Source organism: Arachis hypogaea, chromosome 13 (assembly GCF_003086295.3).
Source record: "Arachis hypogaea cultivar Tifrunner chromosome 13, arahy.Tifrunner.gnm2.J5K5, whole genome shotgun sequence".
NCBI classification, from domain to species: Eukaryota; Viridiplantae; Streptophyta; class Magnoliopsida; order Fabales; family Fabaceae; genus Arachis; species Arachis hypogaea.
Genome location: NC_092048.1, coordinates 44,070,408 through 44,091,081, shown reverse-complemented (window position 1 = coordinate 44,091,081; position 20,674 = coordinate 44,070,408). Strand labels below are relative to the sequence as shown.

General features: G+C 38.4%; 1 non-coding gene across 1 annotated transcript; it reads right to left on the bottom strand.

Annotated features, from left to right (window-relative positions):
- Positions 1–9,467: 9,467 nt before the first annotated feature.
- Positions 9,468–9,575, bottom strand: LOC112739857 (small nucleolar RNA R71). Its single transcript, XR_003170792.1, has one exon. It is a non-coding gene; the product is annotated as a small nucleolar RNA R71 (small nucleolar RNA).
- Between the last annotated feature and the right edge of the window lie 11,099 nt (positions 9,576–20,674).

The window sequence follows — 20,674 nt, the reverse complement described above, 5'->3', positions numbered from 1 at the left end:
TGATCATATCCACTTCAATAATTAAAAAGCTGACTAAAGAAATAGTTTAAAAGATACCTAGTTATATTGTTAAAGAAACATGTTATATATTCCATGAGAAATATATACAATTATATGCTAAAAAAATATTATATGACCAATAATTTTTTTTAGAGTAAATTATTAAAATGATACTAAAAAATTTACATCACTGACAAAAAAATCTCAAAAAAATATTAATAATAAATAAGTTCTCAAAAGATTAAAAAATATGACAAAAAATAGATATTAAATATTAAATATATATTCTAAAAAAAGATTTTAGAGATAATATTTTGATACAAATTTTTATAATTAATATTAAAAATATAAAATCTTTTCATCCTTAAAATTTAATAATTTTATGTGAAGTAAATTTTTTTAAAAAGTTTTTTTTTTTATTATGAATGACATATTTTTTTGAAAAATAAAAAAATCTAGAGATCAAAGTTTGCTCCAAATTTTTTTTGTGCACCTTCTAAATATTTATTCAAATGTTATCACAAAAATTCAGATCAAATAGATAAGCCATTTACTAAATACAAAAGTTTTTTGTCACTTATAAAAAAATATAATAATTATTGATTTTTTTTTATCATATTTTCAAATCATTTAGGGACTATTTTGTCAATAACATCTTTTAAAAAAAATTTCAACGACTAAATTTTTCAGATATCAAATTAATAGTCAATTTTTTTTCTTTATATTTTTCTTATAATTAAATTAATGCTAATGTTTCTTAAAAAAAATAATAATGCTAATGATCTCTCGTTCTTTCTACTCTTTTTTTTACCGAAGATATGGAGACTCGAACCCGCAACCTCTTAATTAAATATGGGGAGACTATGCCATTCGAGTTATTGCTTCTTGGCCTCTCATTCTTTCTACTAAAAATATGTTTTCTAGCGTTTCCAATTTTCCATATACTAATAAGACGGATATATGCAAAAAAAAATAGCTTTTTTTTTCAAAGAAAATATTTTATTAAGGTAATTAAATGAAATGAATGGTCCACTAGAGACTACACACAGAGGACAAATTTAGAAAAGATCCAACAAAGACTATGATGTAATTGAATTACATTGATTGGTTAAGTAACTTTCCTAATTTTTCAGTAGAAATTCCGTTCTCCTCTCTCTCGCGAAGAACACCATGCCAAGTTCATCTTCTTCATCTCCTCTGCATGGATTGGCGAGCCGCTTCAACACATATCCAAGGCGTCCTTGGTTCTTTATTGAAGACCAATTCATTCCTTGCTTTCCAGATCTGCCAACACAGGTTCGCTGCCAGCTCTACATCATTTGAATAGTTATGGCTTCTATGTCTGGTTGCTTGCATGAACTCTAGTCATCGCTCTCATGGTTTTGTTTGTTGTGCAGGAACTTCAAGCTCTGCAAGCCTCCATGCTTCCACTGAGTCCGGACAGTAAAAAATGCAATGATCCACTGATTCTTCTTTCGTTTGGCAGCAAATACACTTCGGATTAGAAGAAGCAATTCTGGAATGCATATTTTGGTTGACTGGTAAGCCTTTATGAGTCATCTTCCAGATAAAACTTTTTACTCTAGGTCGGCTTTTCATCTTCCATATGTTCATCCAAAGCTCTTGCTACTTGCATCGACCAGGGAGGAACTCTGCACGAGGGTGGTAGAAGAGGAATGCTACTTGTTAACCTGACACTACAGAATATTTGCCGTTGTTGGTCCGCATCCAGGTTAGTTTATCATCGCCTTCACAGATAGGAGTATTGATGATTGCTTCAGTGATTTCTGATTGAAAAAATTTTGCTATTTTAACCTGGTCCCAAATTTTGTTAGGCAAAATTAGTTCTGAGATCCACTGAGAAATTCTATCAGTGTTTTGGTTAGAAATAGGCATAATTACAGTGTAGTTATTGACCCATGAATCTGTATGAATGTTCACCATATTTTTTCTACCAATTTTTCAGATTAGTCCTTTTTCCAGGACTTTCCTGCCTTCCAAGACACTCCTCTAGTCCCATGATGGGTTATTCCCTGTCTCTGCTCTCAGGAAACTTGTAAACCTGTAGTATTTGCTCCTGTAGACTTTATTAAGCAGTGAATTTGGTTTAGTAATTAGCCTCCAGCCTTGTTTTGCAAGCATTGCAAGGTTGAAAGCCTTTAGGTCTTTGAAATTTAGTCCTCCTTGATTTTTGGGTCTACATATAATCTGCCAACTTATCCATTGCATCTTTCGCTCTCTATTTTTTGTCCCTACCAAAACTGTAAGATAGTGCACTGTAACTCCTCTAGTAACGCATCAGGCAATCAAAAACAACTCAGAGTATAAATGGGAGTTGTTGTAGCTATTGCCTTTATCAAAATCTCTCTATCACTAGGAGAAAGTAGGGCTCGTTTCCATGGTTGGAGTTTCTGACAGACTTTGTCTTTAATATAGTTGAAAGTAGCTCTCTTGGACCTCTGAATAACTGACGGTAACCCCAAATACTTATTTTGATTTCCAATATGCGGAACCATAAGAAGATTAGACAATTGGTCTCGGGTTTGAAGCAGTGTATTTCTGCTGAAGAAAACAGATGACTTTTCTAGATTAACCACTTGGCCACTTATACCCTCGTAGGTCTGTAAGATACTTAATAAGCCTTGGCAGTCTCCTTCTGTAGCTTTACTAAATAAAATTGAATCATCTGTAAAAATTAGATGGGTAATTCTGGGGCATCTGTGATTCAGTCTCAAACCAGAAAGATCTAGTCTCTGTTCTCCTCTATGGAGTAGATGGGAGAGACCCTCTGCACAAAATAGAAATAGGTAGGGAGAAAGAGGATCGTGTTGACGCAACCCTTTACATGGTTTAAAATAACCACATGGTTGACCATCCACAGTAACAGAGTAAGAAACTGTCGTCACACATTCCTTCATCCAATCCAGCTATTTATCGCAAAAACCCAACTTTTTCATCATTGCCCAAACAAAAGACCATTTGACTCTATCATAAGCCTTACTCATATCGAGCTTTAGAGCTAGGTCACAGTCACCATATCTCTTATTTTTTAGGAAATGCATAAACTCATGAGCAATAAGAACATTATCACTAATTAGCCTCCCTTTAACAAAAGCACTTTGATTGTCACTAATCACTCTATTCATGACTGTTTGCATTCGGTGTACTAAGATCTTAGAGATAATTTTGTAAAAAACACTACTAAGACTTATAGGCCGAATATGCTTCATAGAGCTAGCATTATCAACTTTGGGAATAAGGCAGATATGAGTGTGATTAAAAGCTTCCAAAATTTTACCTCCAAGAAAAAAAATCAGACCGCTCTGATCACATCATCCTTAATTGTCCCCCAAAAGTATTGAAAGAATTTAGCTGTAAATCCGTCATCCCCAAGAGCTGAAAAGGGGTTAATAGAGAAAAATACTGACTTGATTTCCGTATCCGAAACTGTCCCGATCAAACTTTTGTTTGTGGCTGCATCGATTTTTAGAGGAACATGTTGAATCTCCTCTTCCGGATCAGCCGGGTTATTAAAGGCAAAAAGATTCACAAAGTAATTCTCTGCGATTTGAGCAATTTCGTCCGGGTCTGTTGCTGAATTTCCTTCTTCATCCTCCATAACACACACCATATTCCTCTTTGATCTTGATTTGAATTTAGAGTAGAAGAATTTAGTGTTCCTATCTTTCCAATTTAGCCATTGAATCCTAGATTTTCCCTCCAATACCATTCCTTATACTCCACAGCCTCTTCAAGTTCTGCTTCCAATATCTGAATCTCTATGGGATTAACATGGCTTTCTTTTTCGTATTCAGCAACCAGTCTTTCCTTAATGTATGAAATTCGGACTTGGGAATTAGTGGGGGAGTTCCTTTGACAGTCCACTAGCCAATTCCTGCAGTTTTTCAGCTTTCCAGCCAACTTAAACATTGGAGATCCAAAGATTTCTATTTTCCATGCCTCCTTAATTAATGCCACCACCTCCTCCTTTTCACACCATCTTTCTTGGAAGTGGAATCTTCTCTTAAATCTCCTCTATTGTCGATCGTCACTTAACAAAATTGGTTTGTGGTATGACCCAATGCAATCTAAATGTGTCACGAATGCATTCGGCCAAGCCACTCTCCACTCATTAGTGACTAGCACCCTATCCAGTCTCTCCTGTATCAGGTTACCTCCAAATTGACGGTTGCTCCAAGTGAATTTTCCTCCTTCGAAGCCCATATCCACCAACTCACCCTCATTTATAAAGTCATTAAATTCTTGAATTGAGGATTCTGCCTTGTTTCAACCACCTTTCTTTTCATGATGGAATTTGATTGCATTAAAGTCCTCTATCACAACCATCTTTTTGTCCTCAATCTGAACTCTTTATAGTATTATTTCGAATTATTCTCTTCTTCTTATTTCTTCTGTGGCTAAATAAACCCGAATTGCATCCCATTGTTGATTAGATTTTACATGGTGACACTTGAAGTGAATAAAGAAATTTTCTTGCTCAATAACTTGCAAATTAATGCCTTTCTTCCATGCGACTGCATGCCTCCTGCCTGACCTACCGGATTCACCGTGAAACAATTTGTAAAACCTGCCCTCCTAACAACCCTCTCCATTGTCAAAGTATTGTTTTTAGTTTCACATAGAAACAATGCTTCAGGAGAATGGGATATTGTGATCCCTTGGATGTTGTGAACTGTCAGGGGGTTCCTCAAACCCCGACAGTTCCACATCAGCATCTTCATCCCTCCTTGGGTGCTATATGTTGGGTAGCTGGTGCACGAAATTGTAATCTCAGGCAACGGCACCAAAAACTCTGTACGCACGTCTTCATAAATCGTTTTTCATTCACAACTTCGATACAACTAACCAGCAAGTGCACTGGGTCGTCCAAGTAATAAAACCTTACGTGAGTAAGGGTCGATCCCACGGAGATTGTTGGCATGAAGCAAGCTATGGTCACCTTGTAGATCTCAGTCAGGCTGATATCAAATGGTTATGAAGTTTTTGAAAATAAATAATAATTAAATAGAAGATAAAGATAGAAATACTTATGTAATTTACTGGTGGGAATTTCAGATAAGCGTATAGAGATGCTTTCGTCCCTCTGAACTTCTGCTTTCCTGCTGTCTTCATCCAATCAGTCCTACTCCTTTCTATGGCTGGCTTTATGTAAGGGCATCACCGTTGTCAATGGCTACTGATGAGCGGATAATTTATACGCTTTTTGGCATTGTTTTTAGTATGTTTTTAGTAGAATCTAGTTACTTTTAGGGATGTTTTCATTAGTTTTTATGTTAAATTCACATTTCTGGACTTTACTATGAGGTTGTGTGTTTTTCTGTGATTTTAGGTATTTTCTGACTGAAGTTGAGGGACTTGAGCAAAAATCAGAACCAGAGGTTGAAGAAGAACTGCTGATGTTGTTGGATTCTGACCTCCCTGCACTCAAAATGGATTTTCTGGAGCTACAGAACTCGAAATGGCATGCTTCCAATTGCATTGGAAAGTAGACATCCAGGGCTTTCCAGCAATATATAATAGTCTATACGTTTCTCAAGTTTATACGATGCAAACTGGCGTTCAACGCCAGTTCTTTGCCCAATTCTGGCGTCCAGCGCCAGAAACAAGCTGCAAAGTGGAGTTCAACGCCCAAACTGGCACAAAAGCTGGCGTTCAACTCCAAGAAGGACCTCTACACGTGCAACATTCAAGCTCAGCCCAAGCACACACCAAGTGGGCCCCGGAAGTGGATTTATGCATCAATTACTTACTTCTGTAAACCCTAGTAGCTAGTTTATTATAAATAGGACCTTTTACTATTGTATTAGACATCTTTGGTCTCAGTTTTAATCCATTGTTCATATTTGGATGCCTGGTTCTTAGATCAGAGGGGCTGCCCATTCGGCCATGCCTGGACCTTTCACTTATGTATTTTTAATGGTAGAGTTTCTACACTCCATAGATTAAGGTGTGGAGCTCTGCTGTTCCTCAAAGATTAATGCAAAGTACTACTGTTTTCTATTCAATTCAACTTATTCCACTTCTAAGATATTCATTCGCACTTCAACCTGAATGTGATGAACGTGACAATCATCATCATTTCCTATGAACGCGTGCCTGACAACCACTCCCGTTCTACCTTCGATTGAACGAGTATCTCTTAGATTACTAATACAGGGGACCGAGTCCGAGATATTGGGATCTTCGTGGTATAAGCTAGATTGATGGAGGCATTCATGAGAATCCGGAAAGTCTAAACCTTGTCCGTGGTATTCCGAGTAGGATTCTGGGATTGAATGACTGTGACGAGCTTCAAACTCGCGAGTGCTGGGCGTAGTGACAGACGCAAAAGGATAGTAAATTCTATTCCAGTATGATCGAGAACCTCCAGATGATTAGCCATGCAGTGACAGCGCATCGGACCATTTTCACAGGGAGGAATAGGATGCAACCAACGACAAAGGTGATGCCTCCAGACAATTAGCCGTGCTGTGACAGAGCATTTGGATCATTTTCCCGAGAGAGATCGAAAGTAGCCATTGGCACCGGTGACATCCTTACATAAAGCTAGCCATAGAAAGGAGTAAGATTGATTGGATGAAGATAGCAGGAAAGCAGAGGTTCAGAGGAACAAAAGCATCTCTACACGCTTATCTGAAATTCTAACCAATGAATTACATAAGTGCTTCTATCCTTATTTTAGTATTATTTTTGAAAACCCCATTACTATTTTATATCTGCCTGACTGAGATTTACAAGGTGACTATAGCTTGCTTCATACCAACAATCTCCGTGGGATTCGACCCTTACTCACGTAAGGTATTACTTGGACGACCCAGTGCACTTGCTGGTTAGTTGTGCGAAGTTGTGAACCATGGTATTGGCATCATGTTTTTGGCGTCATTGCCAGGGAAAGAAAGAGCAATGAATTCTACATAATCAAAGTGTAATCACAATTTCTGCGCACCAAGTTTTTGGCGCCGTTGCCGGAGATTGTTCGAGTTTGGACAACTGACGGTTCATCTTGTTGCTCAGATTAGGTAATTTTCTTTTTGTTTTATTTTCAAAAATTTTTCAAAAATCTTTCAAAATTTTCTCCTTTGTTTTCGAAAAAAAATTTTAAAATAAAAATGTTTTCAAAAATTTTATAATTTTATTCAAAATTTTTAAGAATGAATTCTAGTGTTTCATGAAGCATGTGAAGCCTGGCTGGCTGTAAAGCCATGTCTAAATTCATTTGGACTGAGGCTTCCAATTTGTTATCAAGAGCAAGCTAGTTGTTGCTAATCCACCTGCTGCTGTTCATGATCTACCTGTTACATACTGAAGCTTGGCTGGCTATTAAGCCATGCCTGACCCTTTGATTGGAGCTTTAGACTAAAGAGCATAAGATTCCTAGAATTCATATTAAAAATTTTGGAATCCTTATTTTTCTTTTTCAAAATGATTTTCGAAAAAAAAATTAAAGAAAATACAAAAAAATCATAAAATCATAAAAATCAAAAATATTTTTGTGTTTCTTGTTTGAGTTTTGAGTCATGTTATAAGTTTGGTGTCAATTGCATGTGCATCTTGGATTTTTTTCGAAAATTCATGCATTCATAGTGTTCTTCATGATCTTCAAGTTGTTCTTGGTAAGTCTTCTTGTTTGATCTTTGCATTTGCATGTTTTGTGTCTTTTCTTGTTTTTCATATGCATTCTGGAATTCTTAATGCCTAAGCATTAAAGATTTCTAAGTTTGGTGTCTTGCATGTTTTCCTTGCATTAAAAATTTTTCAAAAATGTGTTCTTGATGTTCATCATGATCTTCATAGTGTTCTTGGAGTTCATCTTGACATTCATAGCATTCTTGCATGCATTCATTGTTTTGATCCATAACTTTCATGTATTGCATCATTTTTCTTGTTTTTCTCTCTCCTCATAAAAATTCAAAAATAAAATAAAAAAAAATATATATATATATATATATATATATATATATATATCTTTTCCTTTTTCTTCTCATAAATTTGAAAATTTGGATTGACTTTTTCAAAAATTTTTAAAAATCTAGTTGTTTTTATGAGTCAAATCAAATTTTCAATTTAAAAATCTCATCTTTTTCAAAATCTTTTTCAAAAATCAAATATTTTTTATTTTTCTTAGTTATTTTCGAAAATTATAAAAATGTTTTTCAAAAATCTTTTTCTTATCTTTATCACATAATTTTCGAAAATGACATCATCAATTAATGTTTTGATTCAAAAATTTCAAGTTTGTTACTTACTTGTTAAAAAAGATTCAAACTTTAAGTTCTAGAATCATATCTTGTGATTTCTTATGAATCAAGTCATTAATTGAGATTTTAAAAATCAAATCTTTTTCAAAAAAATTAATTTCAATCATATCTTTTCAAAAATATCTTCTTATCTTATCTTTTTCAAAAATTTGATTTCAAAATATCTTTTCTAACTTCCTAACTTCTTATCTTTTCAAAATTGATTTTCAAAATTTGTTTCAGCTAACTAACTAACTTTTTGTTTGTTTCTTATCTTTTTCAAAACTACCTAACTAACTCTCTCTCTCTAATTTTCGAAAATATCTCCCTCTTTTTTAAAAATTTCTTTTTAATTAACTAATTATTTTAATTTTTTATTTTAATTTTCGAAAAAAAAAACTACTAACCTTTTTCAAAAACTATTTTCGAAAATCACTAACCCTTTTTAAAAAATTATTTTCGAAAATCCTCTCCCTCTCTCATCTCATTCTATTTATTTATTCATCTACTAACACTTCTCTTCACCTCACATCTCTGCTCCTATCATCACCTTTGTGTTTGGATTCTTCATTCTTCTTCACCCCTATTCCTTTTCTTCTTCTACTAACAATAAGGAACCTCTTTACTGTGACATAGAGGATTCTTCTTCTTTTCTTTTTCTCTTCTCTTTCTTATGAGCAGGGACAAAGAAAAAGGCATTCTTGTTGAAGCTGATCCAGAACCTGAAAGGACTCTGAAGAAGAAACTAAGAGAAGCTAAATTACAACAATCCAGAGAAAACCTTATTGAAAATTTCGAACAAATAAAGGAGATGGCAGCCGAACCCAACAACAATAATGCAAGGAGAATGCTTGGTGACTTTACTGCACCTAATTCCAATTTACATGGAAGAAGCATCTCCATTCCTGCCATTGGAGCAAACAACTTTGAGCTGAAACCTCAATTAGTTTCTCTAATGCAGCAGAACTGCAAGTTTCATGGACTTCCATCTGAAGACCCTTTTCAGTTCTTAACTAAATTCTTGCAGATATGTGATACTGTTAAGACTAATGGAGTAGATCCTGAAGTCTACAGGCTCATGCTTTTCCCTTTTGCTGTAAGAGACAGAGCTAGAGTATGGTTGGACTCTCAACCTAAGGATAGCCTGAACTCTTGGGATAAGCTGGTCAAGGCTTTCTAGCCAAGTTCTTTCCTCCTCAAAAGCTGAGCAAGCTTAGAGTGGATGTTCAAACCTTCAGACAGAAAGAAGGTGAATCCCTCTATGAAGCTTGGGAGAGATACAAAGGACTGACCAAAAAGTGTCCTTCTGACATGCTTTTAGAATGGACCATCCTGGATATATTCTATGATGGTCTGTCTGAATTATCTAAGATGTCATTGGATACCTCTGCAGGTGGATCCATTCACCTAAAGAAAATGCCTGCAGAAGCTCAAGAACTCATTGACATGGTTGCAAATAACCAGTTCATGTACACTTCTGAAAGGAATCCTGTGAATAATGGGACGCCTATGAAGAAGGGAGTTCTTGAGATTGATACTCTGAATGCCATATTGGCTCAGAATAAAATATTGACTCAGCAAGTCAATATGATTTCTCAGAGTCTGAATGAAATGCAAGCTGCATCCAACAGTATTCAAGAGGCATCTTCTGAAGAAGAAGCTTATGATCTTGAGAACCCTGCAATAGCAGAGGTGAATTACTTAGGTGAACCTTATGGAAACACCTATAACTCATCATGGAGAAATCATCCAAATTTCTCATGGAAGGATCAAAAGCCTCAACAAGGCTTTAATAATGGTGGAAGAAACAGGTTTAGCAATAGCAAGCCTTTTCCATCATCCACTCAGCAACAGATAGAGAATTTTGAGCAGAATCCATCTAGCTTAGCAAACTTAGTCTCTGATCTGTCCAAGGCCACTGTAAGTTTCATGAATGAAATAAGGTCTTCCATTAGAAATTTGGAAGCACAAGTGGGCCAGCTGAGTAAAAGGATCACTGAAATCCCTCCTAGTACTCTCCCAAGCAATACAGAAGAGAATCCAAAAGGAGAGTGCAAGGCCATTGACATAAGCACCATGGCCGAACCTGTAAGGGAAGGAGAGGACGTGAATCCCAAGAGGGAAGACCTCCTGGAACGTCCAGTGATCAATAAGGAGTTTCCCTCTGAGGAACCAAAGGAATCTGAGACTCATCTAGAGACCATAGAGATTCTATTGAACCTCCTTATGCCATTCATGAGCTCTGATGAGTATTCCTCTTCTGAAGAGAATGAGGATGTTACTGAAGAGCAAACTGCCAAGTTTCTTGGTGCAATCATGAAGCTGAATGCTAAATTATTTGGTATTGAAACTTGGGAAGATGAACCTCCCTTGTTCACTAATGAACTAAGTGATCTGGATCAACTGACATTGCCTCAGAAGAGACAGGATCCTGGAAAGTTCATAATACCTTGTACCATTGGCACCATGATCTTTAAGGCTCTGTGTGACCTTGGTTCAGGAATAAACCTCATGCCCCTCTCTGTAATAGAGAAACTGGGAATCTATGGGGTTCAAGCTGCTAAAATCTCATTAGAGATGGCAGACAATTCAAGAAAATAGGCTTATGGACAAGTAGAGGACGTGTTAGTAAAGGTTGAAGGCCTTTACATCCCTGCTGATTTCATAGTCCTGGATACTGGAAAGGAAGAAGATGAATCCATCATCCTAGGAAGACCCTTCCTAGCCACAGCAAGAGCTGTGATTGATGTGGACAGAGGAGAATTGATCCTTCAATTAAATGAGGACAACCTTGTGTTTACAACTCAAGGATCTCTCTCTGCATCCATGTAGAGGAAGCATAAAAAGCTTCTCTCAAAGCAGAGTCAAACAAAGCCCCCACAGCCTAACTCTAAGTTTGGTATTGGGAGGCCACAACCAAACTCTAAGTTTGGTGTCAAACCCCCATATCCAAACTCTAAGTTTGGTGTTGGGAGGTCTCAACAAAGCTCTGCACATCTGTGAGGCTCCATGAGAGCCCACTGTCAAGCTATTGACATTAAAAGAACTGCTTATTGGGAGGCAACCCAATTTTTATTTAACTATATTTTTCTTAGTTATATGTCTTTATAGGTTCATGATCATGTGGAGTCACAAAATAAATATAAAAATTGAAAACGGAATCAAAAACAGCAGAAGAAAAATCACACCCTGGAGGAAGCATCTGCCTGGCGTTCAACGCCAGAACAGAGCATGGTTCTGGCGCTGAACGCCCAAAATGGGCAGTATCTGGGCGTTGAACGCCCAAAATGGGCATCATCTGGGCACTGAACGCAGGATTGCACCCTGGAGAGGAGCTGGCGCTGAACGCTCAGAACAAGCATGGTTCTGGCGTTCAACGCCAGAAATGGGCAACAAATAGGCGTTGAACGCCCAAAATGGGCACTAACCTGGCGCTGAACGCCCAGAGTTATGTGCAAGGGCATTTTACATGCCTAATTTGGTGCAATGTTGTAAATCCTTGAACACCTCAGGATCTGTGGACCCACAGGATCATCTCAGGATCTGTGGACCCCACAGGATCCCCACCTACCTCCACTAACTCTCTTCTCTCTTCTCAATCATCCTCTATTCCCAATAAACACTCTTCCCCATCACTACTTCACCACTCACATCCATCCACTCTTCCCCATACACCCACCTACCTTCAAAATTCAACATCTCTTTCCCACCCAATCCCACCCATATGGCCGAATACACACATCCATCCATCTCCTCCATTTCTTCTTCTTCTTCTTCTTCTATTCTTTCTTCTTTTGCTCGAGGGCGAGCAATATTCTAAGTTTGGTGTGGTAAAAGCATAGCTTTTTTGTTTTTCCATAACCATTAATGGCACCTAAGGCCAGAGAAACCTCAAGAAAGAGGAAAGGGAAGGCAATTGCTTCCACCTCTGAGCCATGGGAGATGGAAAGATTCATCTCACAAAGCCCATCACTAAGAAAAGGATGGAGCAAATAAGAAAGCACATTCATGGATCTCAACAGGCACATGAAGAAGCTCATCATCAAGATATCCCTGAGATACCTCAGGGGATGCACTTTCCTCCATAGAACTTTTGGGAGCAAATCAACACCTACCTAGGAGAATTAAGTTCCAACATGGGACAACTAAGGGTGGAACATCAAGAGCACTCCATCATCCTTCATGAAATAAGAGAAGATCAAAAAGCAATGAGGGAGAAGCAACAAAGACAAGGAAGAGACATAGAAGAGCTCAAGGACATCATTGGTTCCTCAAGAAGGAAACGCCACCATCACTAAGGTGGATTCATTCCTTGTTCTTATTTCTTCTGTTTTTCGTTTTCTATGTTATGTGCTTATCTATGTTTGTGTCTTCATTACATGATCATTAGTAGTTAGTAACTTTGTCTTAAAGTTATGAATGTCCTATGAATCCATCACCTCTCTTAAATGAAAAATGTTTTAATTCAAAAGAACAAGAAGTACATGAGTTTCTTATTTATCCTTGAACTTAGCTTAATTATATTGATGTGGTGACAATGCTTCTTGTTTTCTGAATGTATGCTTGAACAGTGCATATGTCTTTTGAAGTTGTTGTTTAAGAATGTTAAATATGTTGGCTCTTGAAAGAATAATGACTAGGAGACATGTTATTTGATAATCTGAAAAATCATAAAAATGATTCTTGAAGCAAGAAAAAGCAGCAAAGAACAAAGCTTGCAGAAAAAAAAATAGGCGAAAAAAAAAATATATATATATATATAGAAGAAAAAAAAAAGAAAAAGCAAGCAGAAAAAGCCAAAAGCTCTTAAAACCAAGAGGCAAGAGCAAAAAAGCCAATAACCCTTAAAACCAAAAGGCAAGGGCAAATAAAAAGGATCCCAAGGCTTTGAGCATCAGTGGATAGGAGGGCCTAAAGGAATAAAATCCTGGTCTAAGCGGCTAAACCAAGCTGTCCGTAACCATGTGCTTGTGGCGTATCGGTGTCAAGTGAAAACTTGAGACTGAGCGGTTAAAGTCAAAGGTCCAAAGCAAAAAAAGAGTGTGCTTAAGAACCCTGGACACCTCTAATTAGGGACTTTTAGCAAAGCTGAGTCACAATCTGAAAAAGGTTCACCCAATTATGTATCTGTGGCATTTATGTATCCGGTGGTAATACTGGAAAACAAAGTGCTTAGGGCCACGGCCAAGACTCATAAAATAGCTGTGTTCAAGAATCATCATACTGAACTAGGAGAATCAATAACACTATCTGAACTCTGAGTTCCTATAGATGCCAATCATTCTGAACTTCAATGGATAAAGTGAGATGCCAAAACTATTCAAGAGGCAAAAAGCTACAAGTCCCGCTCATCTGATTGAAGCTATGTTTCATTGATAGTTTGGAATTTATAGTATATTCTCTTCTTTTTATCCTATTTGATTTTTAGTTTCTTGGGGACAAGCAACAATTTAAGTTTGGTATTGTGATGAGCGGATAATTTATACGCTTTTTGGCATTGTTTTTAGTATGTTTTTAGTAGAATCTAGTTACTTTTAGGGATGTTTTCATTAGTTTTTATGTTAAATTCACATTTCTGGACTTTACTATGAGTTTGTGTGTTTTTTTGTGATTTCAGGTATTTTCTGATTGAAATTGAGGGACTTGAGCAAAAATCAGATTCAGAGGTTGAAGAAGGACTGCTGATGCTGTTGGATTCTGACTTTTCTGCACTCAAAATGGATTTTCTGGAGCTACAGAACTCAAAATGGCGTGCTTCCAATTGCATTAGAAAGTAGACATCCAGGGCTTTCCAGCAATATATAATAGTCCATACTTTGTCCAAGTTTAGATGACGCAAACTGGTGTTCAACGCCAGTTCTCTGGCCAATTCTGGCGTCCAGCGCCAGAAACAAGCTGCAAAGTGGAGTTCAACGCCCAAACTGGCACAAAAGCTGGCGCTCAACTCCAAGAAGGACCTCTACACGTGCAACATTCAAGCTCAGCCCAAGCACACACCAAGTGGGCCCCGGAAGTGGATTTATGCATCAATTACTTACTTCTTTAAACCCTAGTAGCTAGTTTATTATAAATAGGACCTTTTACTATTGTATTAGACATCTTTGGTCTCAGTTTTAATCCATTGTTCATCTTTGGACGCCTGGTTCTTAGATCAGAGGGGCTGGCCATTCGGCCATGCCTGGACCTTTCACTTATGTATTTTTAACGGTAGAGTTTCTACACTCCATAGATTAAGGTGTGGAGCTCTGCTGTTCCTCAAAGATTAATGCAAAGTACTACTGTTTTCTATTCAATTCAACTTATTCCACTTCTAAGATATTCATTCACACTTCAACCTGAATGTGATGAACGTGACAATCATCATCATTCCCTATGAACGCGTGCCTGACAACCACTCCCGTTCTACCTTCGATTGAACGAGTATCTCTTAGATTACTAATACAGGGGATCGAGTCCGAGATATTGGGATCTTCGTGGTATAAGCTAGATTGATGGCGGCATTCATGAGAATCCGAAAAGTCTAAACCTTGTCCATGGTATTCCGAGTAGGATTCTGGGATTGAATGACTGTGACGAGCTTCAAACTCGCGAGTGCTGGGCGTAGTGACAGACGCAAAAGGATAGTAAATCCTATTCCAGTATGATCGAGAACCTTCAGATGATTAGCCATGCAGTGATAGCGCATCGGACCATTTTCACAGGGAGGAATAGGATGCAACCAACGACAAAGGTGATGCCTCCAGACGATTAGCCGTGCTGTGACAGAGCATTTTGATCATTTTCCCGAGAGAGATCGAAAGTAGCCATTGGCACCGGTGACATCCTTACATAAAGCTAGCCATAGAAAGGAGTAAGATTGATTGGATGAAGATAGCAGGAAAGCAGAGGTTCAGAGGAATGAAAGCATATCTACACGCTTATCTGAAATTCTAACCAATGAATTACATAAGTGCTTCTATCCTTATTTTAGTATTATTTTCGAAAACCCCATTACTATTTTATATCTGCCTGACTGAGATTTACAAGGTGACTATAGCTTGCTTCATACCAACAATCTCCGTGGGATTCGACCCTTACTCACGTAAGGTATTACTTGGACGACCCAGTGCACTTGCTGGTTAGTTGTGCGAAGTTGTGAACCATGGTATTGGCATCATGTTTTTGGCGTCATTGCCAGGGAAAGAAAGAGCAATGAATTCTACATAATCAAAGTGTAATCACAATTTCTGCGCACCAGCTACTTTTCATCCTCTCTGTGAAAATGGTCCGATGCGCTGTCACTGCATGGCTAATCATCTGGAGGCATCACCGTTGTCAATGGCTACATCCCATCCTCTTGTGAAAATGGTCCGATGCGCTGTCACTGCATGGCTAATCATCTGAGGTTCTCGATCATACTGGAATATGATTCACCCTCCTTTTGCGTCTGTCACTACGCCCAGCACTCGCGAGTTTGAAGTTCGTCACAGTCATTCAATCCCAGAGTCCTACTCGGAATACCACAGACAAGGTTTAGACTTTCTGAACTCTCATGAATGCTGCCATCAATCTAGCTTATACCACGAAGATTCTGATTAAGAGATCCAAGAGATACTCATTCAATCTAAGGTGGAACGGAAGTAGTTGTCAGGCACGCGTTCGTGGGGGAATGATGATGATTGTCACGTTCATCACATTCATATTGAAGTGCGAATGAATATCTTAGAAGCGGAATACGTTGAATTGAATAGAAAAACAGTAGTACTTTGCATTAATCTTTGAGGAACAGCAGAGCTCCACACCTTAATCTATGGAGTGTAGAAACTCTACCGTTAAAAATACATAACTGAAAGGTTCAGGCATGGCCGAATGGCCAGCCCCCAAAACGTGATCAATATGATCCGAAGATGAACTCAAAATCATAAGATGAAAATACAATAGTAAAAAGTCCTATTTATACTAAACTAGCTACTAGGGTTTACAGAAGTAAGTAATTGATGCATAAATCCACTTCTGGGGCCCACTTGGTGTGTGCTTGGGCTGAGCTTGAAGTTTACACGTGGAGAGGTCATTCTTGGAGTTGAACGCCAGTTTGTAACGTATTTCTGGCGTTCAACTCTGGCTTGTGACGTGTTTCTGGCGTTTAACTCCAGACTGCAGCGTAGAACTGGCGTTCAACGCCCATTTGCGTCGTCTAAACTCGGTCAAAGTATGGACTATTATATATTTCTGGAAAGCGCAATTAGAAGCGCGCCATTTTGAGTTCTGTAGCTCCAGAAAATCCACTTTGAGTGCAGGGAGGGTAGAATCCAACAGCATCAGCAGTCCTTCTTCAACCTCTGAATCTGATTTTTGCTCAAGTCCCTCAATTTCAGCCAGAAAATACCTAAAATCACAGAAAAACACACAAACTCATAGTAAAGTCCAGAAATGTGAATTTAACATAAAAACTAATAAAAATATCCCTAAAAGTAACTAGATTCTACAAAAAATATACTAAAAATAATGCCAAAAAGCGTATAAATTATCCGCTCATCACAACACCAAACTTAAATTATTGCTTGTCCCCAAGCAACTGAAAATCAAATAGGATAAAAAGAAGAGAATATACTATAAATTCCAAACTATCAATAAAACAAAGCTCCAATCAGATGAGCGGGACTTGTAGCTTTTTGCCTCTTGAATAGTTTTGGCATCTCACTTTATCCATTGAGGTTCAGAATGATTGGCATCTATAGGAACTCAGAGTTCAGATAGTGTTATTGATTCTCCTAGTTCAGTATGTTGATTCTTGAACACAGCTACTTTATGAGTCTTGGCCGTGGCCCTAAGCACTTTGTTTTCCAGTATTACCACCGGATACATAAATGCCACAGACACATAATTGGGTGAACCTTTTCAGATTGTGACTCAGCTTTGCTAAAGTCCCCAATTAGAGGTGTCCAGGGTTCTTAAGCACACTCTTCTTTTGCTTTGGACTTTGACTTTAACCGCTCAGTCTCAAGTTTTCACTTGATACCTTCACGCTACAAGCACATGGTTAGGGACAGCTTGGTTTAGCTGCTTAGGCCAGGATTTTATTCCTTTAGGCCCTCCTATCCACTGATGCTCAAAGCCTTGGGATCCTTTTTATTTACCCTTGCCTTTTGGTTTTAAGGGTTATTGGCTTTTTGCTCTTGCCTTTTAGATTTAAGAGCTTTTGGCTTTTTCTGCTTGCTTTTTCTTTGCTTTTTATTTTATTTTATTTTTTTTCGCCATTTCTTTCTTTTTTTTTTGCAAGCTTTTGTATTCACTACTTTTTCTTGCTTCAAGAATCATTTTTATGATTTTTCAGATTATCAAATAACATGTCTCCTTGTCATCATTCTTTCAAGAGCCAACATATTTAACATTCATGAACAACAACTTCAAAAGACATATGCACTGTTCAGGCATTCATTCAGAAAATAAGAAGCATTGTCACCACATCAATATAATTAAACTAAGTTCAAGGATAAATTCGAAACTCATGTACTTCTTGTTCTTTTGAATTAAAACAGTTTTCATTTAAGAGAGGTGATGGATTCATAGGACATTCATAACTTTAAGACATGGTTACTAAATACTAATGATCATGTAATGAAGACACAAACATAGATAAGCACTTAACATAAAGAAAACGAAAAACAGAGAATTTAAGAACAAGGAATGAATCCACCTTAGTGATGGTGGCGCTTCCTTCTTGAGGAACCAATGATGTCCTTGAGCTCTTCTATGTCTCTTCCTTGTCTTTGTTGCTCCTCCCTCATTGCTCTTTGATCTTCTCTAATTTCATGAAGGATGATGGAGTGCTCTTGATGTTCCACCCTTAATTGTCCCATGTTGGAACTTAATTCTCCTAGAGAGGTGTTGATTTGCTCCCAAAAGTTTTGTGGAGGAAAATGCATTTGAGGCATCTCCGGGATCTCATGGTGAAGAGCTTCAAGCGTCTCTTGAGATCTATGAATGGGCTCTCTTACTTGCTCCATCCTTTTCTTAGTGATGGGCTTCTCTTCCTCAATGGGAATGTCTCCTTCTATGAAAGCTCCAGCTGAGTAACATAGATAGCAAATAAGATGAGGGAAAGCTAGCCTTGCCATAGGGGAAGACTTTTCGGCTATTTTGTAGAGTTCAAGGGAGATGACTTCATGAACTTCTACTTCCTCTCCAATCATGATGCTATGAATCATGATGGCCCGATCCACAGTAACTTCAGATCGGTTGCTAGTGGGGATGATGGAGCGTTGGATGAACTCTAACCATCCTCTAGCCACAGGCTTGAGGTCCAGTCTTCTTAGTTGTACCGGCTTGCCTTTGGAGTCAATCTTCCATTGAGCTCCTTCCACACATATGTCCATGAGGACTTGGTTCAACCTTTGATCAAAGTTGACCCTTCTAGTGTAGGGGCGTGCATCTCCTTGCATCATGGGCAAGTTAAACGCCAACCTCACGTTTTCCGAACTAAAATCTAAGTATTTCCCCTGAACCATGGTGAGATAATTCTTTGGGTTCGGGTTCTTACTTTGATCATGGTTCCTAGTGATCCATGCATTGGCATAGAACTCTTGAACCATTAGGATGCCGACTTGTTGGATGGGGTTTGTTAGAACTTCTCAACCTTTTCTTTGGATTTCATGTCGGATCTCCGGATACTCATTTCTCTTGAGCTTGAAAGGGACCTCGGGGGTCACCTTCTTCTTGGCCACAACATCATAGAAGTGGTCTTGATGGGCTTTGGAGATGAACCTTTCCATTTCCCATGACTCGGAGGTGGATGCTTTTGTCTTCCCTTTCCCTTTTCTAGAGGATTCTCCGGTCTTAGGTGCCATCAATGGTAATGGAAAAACAAAAAGCTTATGCTTTTACCACACCAAACTTAGAATATTGCTCGCCATCAAGCAAAAGAAGAAAGAATAGTAGGAGAAGAAGAAGAAAATATGGAGGAGAGGAGGGAGAGGTGTATTCAGCCAAGAAGAGAAGAGAAGGTTGTGTTGTGGGAAAATGAGGAAGAATGGAGGGCTTTATATAGGAAAGGGAGGGGGGTAAGGTTCGGCCATGAGGGTGGGTTTTGGGTGGGAAATTGATTTTGAATTTTGAAGGTAGGTGGAGTTTATGAGGTAGGTTTATGAGGAAGAGTGGATGGATGTGAGTGGTGAAGTGGTGATAGGGAAGAGAGATTGAGGTGATTGGTGAAGAGTTTTGGGGAAGAGTATTTATTGGGAAGAGAGGATGAACATTGAGAAGAGGGAAGAGAGTGAGTGGTGGTAGGTGGGAATCCTGTGGGGTCCACAGATGCTGAGTTGATCCTGTGGGGTCCACAGATCCTGAGGTGTCAAGGATTTGCATCCCTGCACCCATTAGGCATGTAAAATGCCTTTGCATGCAATTCTGGCGTTTAAACGCCGAATTGATGCTTGTTCTGGGCGTTCAGCGCCCAGATGCAGCATATTTCTGGCGTTGAACGCCAGCCAGATGCTTGTTTCTGGCGTTCAGCGCCAGCTCTTCTTCACTGTGCATTTCTGGCGTCTGAACGCCAGACAGATGCTCCTTACTGGCGTTTAAACGCCAGTAAGATCCTCCTCCAGGGTGTGATTTTTCTTCTGCTATTTTTGATTCCGTTTTCAATTTTTATATTTATTTTGTGACTCTACATGATCATGAACCTCTAAAGACATATAACTAATAAAAATATAATTAAATAAAAATTGGGTTGCCTCCCAACAAGCGCTTCTTTAATGTCAATAGCTTGACAGTGGGCTCTCATGGAGCCTCACAGATGTTCAGAGCATTGTTGAGACTCCCCAACACCAAACTTAGAGTTTGGATATGGGAGTTCAACACCAAACTTAGAATTTGGTTGTGGCCTCCCAACACCAAACTTAGAGTTTGACTGTGGGGGCTCTGGTTGACTCTGTTTTGAGGGAAGCTTACTGTGCCTCTTTTCCATGTTTACAGAAGGATGTCCTTGAGTTTTAAACTCAAGGGAGTCCTCATTCAATTGAAGGACTAGTTCACCTCTGTTAACATCAATCACAGCTCTTGCTGTGGCTAGGAAGGGTCTTCCAAGAATGATGGATTCATCTTCATCCTTCCCAGTATCTAGGATTATGATCAGCAGGGATGTAAAGGCCTTCAACCCTTACTAATATGTCTTGTACTTGTCCATAAGCCTGTTTTATGGAATTGTCTGCCATCTCTAATGAGATTTTAGCAGCTTGTACCTCAAAGATTCCCAGTTTCTCCATTACAGAGAGTGGCATGAGGTTTATCCCTGACCCAAGGTCACATAGAGCCTTCTCAAAGGTCATGGTGCCTATGGTACAAGGTATCAGGAACTTTCCAGGATCCTGTATCTTCTGAGACAATCTCAGTTGATCCAATGCATTCAGTTCATTGGTGAACAGGGGAGGTTCATCTCC